The sequence below is a fragment of the Borostomias antarcticus genome (assembly GCF_949987555.1).
Source record: "Borostomias antarcticus genome assembly, chromosome: 11".
Taxonomy (NCBI): domain Eukaryota; kingdom Metazoa; phylum Chordata; class Actinopteri; order Stomiiformes; family Stomiidae; genus Borostomias; species Borostomias antarcticus.
This window is the reverse complement of record NC_140244.1, coordinates 25592436-25597435: the sequence shown is the minus strand read 5'-3', so window position 1 is coordinate 25597435 and position 5000 is coordinate 25592436. Positions and strand designations below refer to the sequence as shown.

Sequence of the window (5000 nt, the reverse complement as noted above, 5' to 3'; positions counted from 1 at the left end):
CCTTTGCCAGCCTGGCAGCGCTGGTGTGTGTGTGTGTGTGCATGTGGCCGTGTGTGTGTGTGTGTGTGTGTGTGTGTGTGTGTGTGTTTGCATGTGACCGTGTGTGTGTGTGTGTGACGAGCCCCTGACCAGCGTAGCGCTGCGCTGGGACAGAATGACACTAACAGGTTTGGTCAGCGGTCGCGTGGACCGGGGGGATAAAGTAGGCCTGGGAAAGTGGGCGTGTCAGCAGAGGAGGCGCTGTGCAAAGAGATTAACGTATGATGGATTAACCTCCGCCTGGATCATGTGGTCGATGCACCTCTTCCTCCTCCTCCTCCTCCTCCTCCTCTAGATCTCATTCTGCTCTGAGTCATTTAGATAACCCGTGTCACCCCCCTCCTTCTCCCTCTCTTTTTCCTCCCTCCCCCTCTCCCTCCCCCCCCCCCCTCCAGTGTGGACGAGGAGCCTCCATGTCCGGAGACGGTCAGTTTCTCAGACTCCTCCTCGTCCTACTGCCCCGCCTCCTCGTACCTGGGGGATCAGGCTGACCTCCTCTACAGCTCCCCCTCCAGCCCCCCGGGCCCCCCCCTCTACGCCCAGGGCCCCTCGGTGGCCCCCCCCCAGCCCAGCCAGCTTGGCCTGGGCCCAGAGAACGCGCCATCAGCCCGCCAGCCTGGCGCTGCGCAAGCAGGAGGAGGAGGAGAGCAAGCGCTGTAAAGCCCTCGCAGACAGCTATGAGCTCTCCACAGACCTCCAGGACAAGAAGGTACCGCACATTATCACATGCATTATCATAACCAGCTATGAGCTCTCCACAGACCTCCAGGACAAGAAGGTACCATACATTATCACATGCATTATCATAACCATACATTATCACATGCATTATCATAACCAGCTATGAGCTCTCCACTGACCTCCAGGACAAGAAGGCACCGCACATTATCACATGCATTATCACATGCATTATCATAACCATACATTATCACATGCATTATCATAACCAGCTATGAGCTCTCCACCGACCTCCAGGACAAGAAGGTACCATACATTATCACATGCATTATCACAAGCATTATCATAACCAGGTTTAATACATTATCACATGTATTATCACCTGCATTATCATAACCATACATTATCACATGCATTATCATAACCAGCTATGAGCTCTCCACAGACCTCCAGGACAAGAAGGTACAGTAGGATACATTATCACATGCATTATCATAACCAGGTTTAATACATTATCACATGCATTATCATAACCAGCTATGAGCTCTCCACAGACCTCCAGGACAAGAAGGTACAGGAAACATTATCACATGCATTATCATAGCCATACATTATCACATGCATTATCATAGCCATACATTATCACATGCATTATCATAACCAGGTTTAATACATTATCACATGCATTATCACAGCCATGTTTGATACATTATCACATACATTATCATTACCAGGTTTAGTACATTATCACATATCATTAATACATTATCACATATCAGACAGATATGAGCTCTCCACCGACCTCCAGGACAAGAAGGTACACTAGGATACATTAGTCAATGCATTATCATAACCAGGTTCAATACATTATCACATGCATTATCATAACCAGCTATGACCTCTCCACAGACCTCCATGATAATAAGATAGGATACATTATGATTCATTACATTTCCATAACCAGTTTAACTACATTATCACACATCAGACAGATATGAGCTCTCCACAAACCTCCAGGACAAGAAGGTAGGATATTATTAGATATTACATTACCATAACCGGGTTTACTACATTATCATGTCTATATTATCACATGTCAGACTGGTATGGGCTCTACACAGGTCCTCCAGGATAATCAAGTAGGATAGATTATCAGATATTACATCATCATAACCAGGTTTAATTCATAATCAGGTAACACTTTACAATAAGGGTACATTAATACGCATTAGTTAATGCATTATTTAGCATTAAGTAACAGTTAACTAATGTCTCTATTAACCATTTACTAATATTATTTATGTTAACTAAGGTTAACTCACCTAACCCTAACCCTAACCTTAACTAAGGTATTAATTAACATTAGTAACCTAACCTAACCCTAAATAAGCATTAGTTAACAGTTAACTAATGTTTTTTGTGACCCTTATTGTAAAGTGTGACCCATTATCACAACCAACTGGGCAGGGTTAGTACATTATCCCAGCTACATGATCAGTCCAGCCTCGCTCTGATTGGCCAGGTGGAGATGTTGGAGAGGAAGTACGGGGGCTACTTCCTGAGCCGGCGCGCGGCGCGGATCATCCAGACGGCGTTCCGCCAGTACCGCATGAACAAGAACTTCCAGCGCCTCCGAAGCTCCGCCTCCGAGAGCCGCATGACGCGCCGCATCATCCTCAGCAACATGAGGCTGCAGTACTCGTTTGACGACCGGCAGAACCTGGAGCAGGTCCAGGGTCAGCCCAGGTAGGTCTGCTGCCTAATATCAGATCCTGGAGCAGGTCCAGGGTCAGCCCAGGTAGGTCTGCTGCCTAATATCAGATCCTGGAGCAGGTCCAGGGTCAGCCCAGGTAGGTCTGCTGCCTAATATCAGATCCTGGAGCAGGTCCAGGGTCAGCCCAGGTAGGTCTGCTGCCTAATATCAGATCCTGGAGCAGGTCCAGGGTCAGCCCAGGTAGGTCTGCTGCCTAACATCAGATCCTGGAGCAGGTCCAGGGTCAGCCCAGGTACGTCTGCCCAGGGATCTGGTATTATCCAGTAAATATTGTTGTTTACCCAGAGCACAAAGCCGTTGAAAAGACGCAGGGAAGACGATGTCCAGATCTTGGGCAGAGTAAACATTATATTTTACATTACAGTCATTTAGCTGATGCTTTTATCCAAATCGACTAACAATAATTGCATTTAACGCAGGAAAAGCCAATGTACTACTACGCACCTCCTATGTGCATCTCCTATCTAAAACACGTGACTAAGAGCGTAATCTGCTGAAGGCAAAGTCCAAGAATAGCAATCTAAAAATACAATAGATGCTTAAGAGGGAGGATACGTCTTGGAAGAGATGAGTTTTGAGCCTGCGACGAAAGATGGGCAGCGACTCTGCTGTCCTGACGTCAGTGGGCAGTTCGCTCCACCACTGCGGGGCCACAGGACAGAGAAGAGCCGTGACCGTGTCGATGGACCGCAGGGGCCTCGGAGTGACGGGGCAGCCAGTCGCCCCGAGGTAGCACAGCGTTAAACTGGATGTGAGCTGCTACAGGGAGCCAGTGTAGGGAACGGAGGAGGGAAGTTGTGTGGGATAACTTGGGGTGGTTGAACACCAGGCGAGCAGCAGCTTTCTGGACAAGTTCTAGGGGTTTTCCAGGGGTCCCAGCGAGGAGGGAGTTGCAGTAGTCCAGGCGGGAGATGACCAGGGCCTGGATGAGCACCTGCGCCATTTAGTCAGTGAGGAAAGGGCGAATCCTCCTGATGTTGTAGAGCAGGAATCTGCAGGATTGTGTGACTGGACTTGTGTGAATTTTTTTCCGGGCTGTCTTGTGGCATAGTTTGCTCACGTTGCGTGGTGGACTTTTGTAGTGCAACGTGGTCAGTGTGATAATGTGGGTGTGGCCCCATCTCTCCAGGTACCCTCATCCCGGGGGGCAGCCAGGGAAGGTGGAGGGGGGAGACAGGGATGAGTACTCCCACATGGATGAGTCCTTCTCCAAACAGGTGAGAGCATGAGGATGAGGGAGGAGGGGCAAGTGTAAATCATAGTTTGTGGGATGTTTTTTGTGTGTTCGGGTGATGAATTCGGTGTGTGTGTGCGTGTGTGTGTGTGTGTCCAGGTGAAGTCTCTGGCGGACTCCATGGATGACTCACTCACCTGCCAGTCGACGAGAGACGACTCCCAAGAGGGCGACCCCGAGAGGGGAGGGGGGGAAGAGGAAGAGGAGGAGGAGGAGGGGGAGGAGGGGGGGGACTTCAGGGAGTGCGTGTGGGGCGACGGCGGCAGCCGCCCCTCGTCCCGGCGGGGGGGGGGTCCGGGGCATGGGCGGCGGTGGGGGAGGGGGCGGGGGAGGGAGAGGAGGCCTCCACGAGGACAGCACCGTCACCTCCTACAGCGACGTGACCCTCTACCTGGACGAAGGCCCCCCCGCATCCCCGGAGCGCCCCCCCAGCAGCACGGACACGGAGTACTGGGGCCCGGGGGCGGGGGGCCACGACGAGGACGACGCCCGAGACCGGGACGCCGAGCTGGCGGGGGGCGGAGGCGGGCGCCACGACGCGCCCTGCGCGGAGTGCCGGGACCACCGTCACCGAGGGGGGGGCGGACACCTGCCCGTGCTGACCGTCGAGCCCCCAAGTGACAGCTCGGTGGACATGAGTGACCGCTCTGACCGGGGGTCCGTGGGTAGGCAGCTGCTGTATGAGCAGGAGCCGGGTGGGGACGGGGGAGGAGGAGGAGGAGGAGGAGGAGGAGGAGGAGGAGCGTCGCCCCAGGGCACCATCAAACCCGGCCCCGACGGACGCTCGGCCAACCCGGCGCAGGGCCAGACGCGCACGCCACCGGTCCGGCCGCACGCCGCCGCCGCGTTCCCGCCGCACCTCCACGCCGCGCTGCACCACCATCACCACCACCACCCGCCCCTCCCCCACCCCCCGCACCCCCACGCCACCCTCCACCACCACCACCACCCCGCTCGCCCCCACCTCCCCGCCATGCACCCCCTCCACCCCCTCCACTACCCCGACTCGCCCTCCCCGCAGAACCCGCCCCTAACCCCCGTCCTGTCCTCGTCCTCCTCGCCCTCCATGTGCGCCATGGTCACGCCCGGCGTCGGCATCAGCGGCGGCGTGATGGAGCAGCACCTCTGCTCGGACGGCGACAATGAGAGCCTGAACTCCACCACCAACTCCAACGAGACCATCAACTACTCGTCTGGCTCCTCCTCCCGGGACAGCCTGCGCGAGCCCCTCCCCCCCCTGGGCAAGCAGACCTATCAGAGAGAGTCTCGTCACAG

The 5000-nt window shown here is 54.4% G+C and overlaps 1 pseudogene across 1 annotated transcript in view; it reads left to right on the top strand.

The window, feature by feature from the left end:
* Positions 1-5000, top strand: part of LOC311315536 (IQ motif and SEC7 domain-containing protein 1-like) — a 34017-nt pseudogene that overhangs the window by 16771 nt on the left and 12246 nt on the right. Inside the window, exons 2-7 of the transcript in view lie at positions 435-748; positions 2240-2463; positions 3621-3708; positions 3825-4420; positions 4528-4598; positions 4747-5000. The exon at positions 4747-5000 is cut by the window's right edge and continues 75 nt beyond it. The product of the transcript in view is annotated as an IQ motif and SEC7 domain-containing protein 1-like (transcript). The remainder of the gene's footprint in view (positions 1-434; positions 749-2239; positions 2464-3620; positions 3709-3824; positions 4421-4527; positions 4599-4746) is intronic.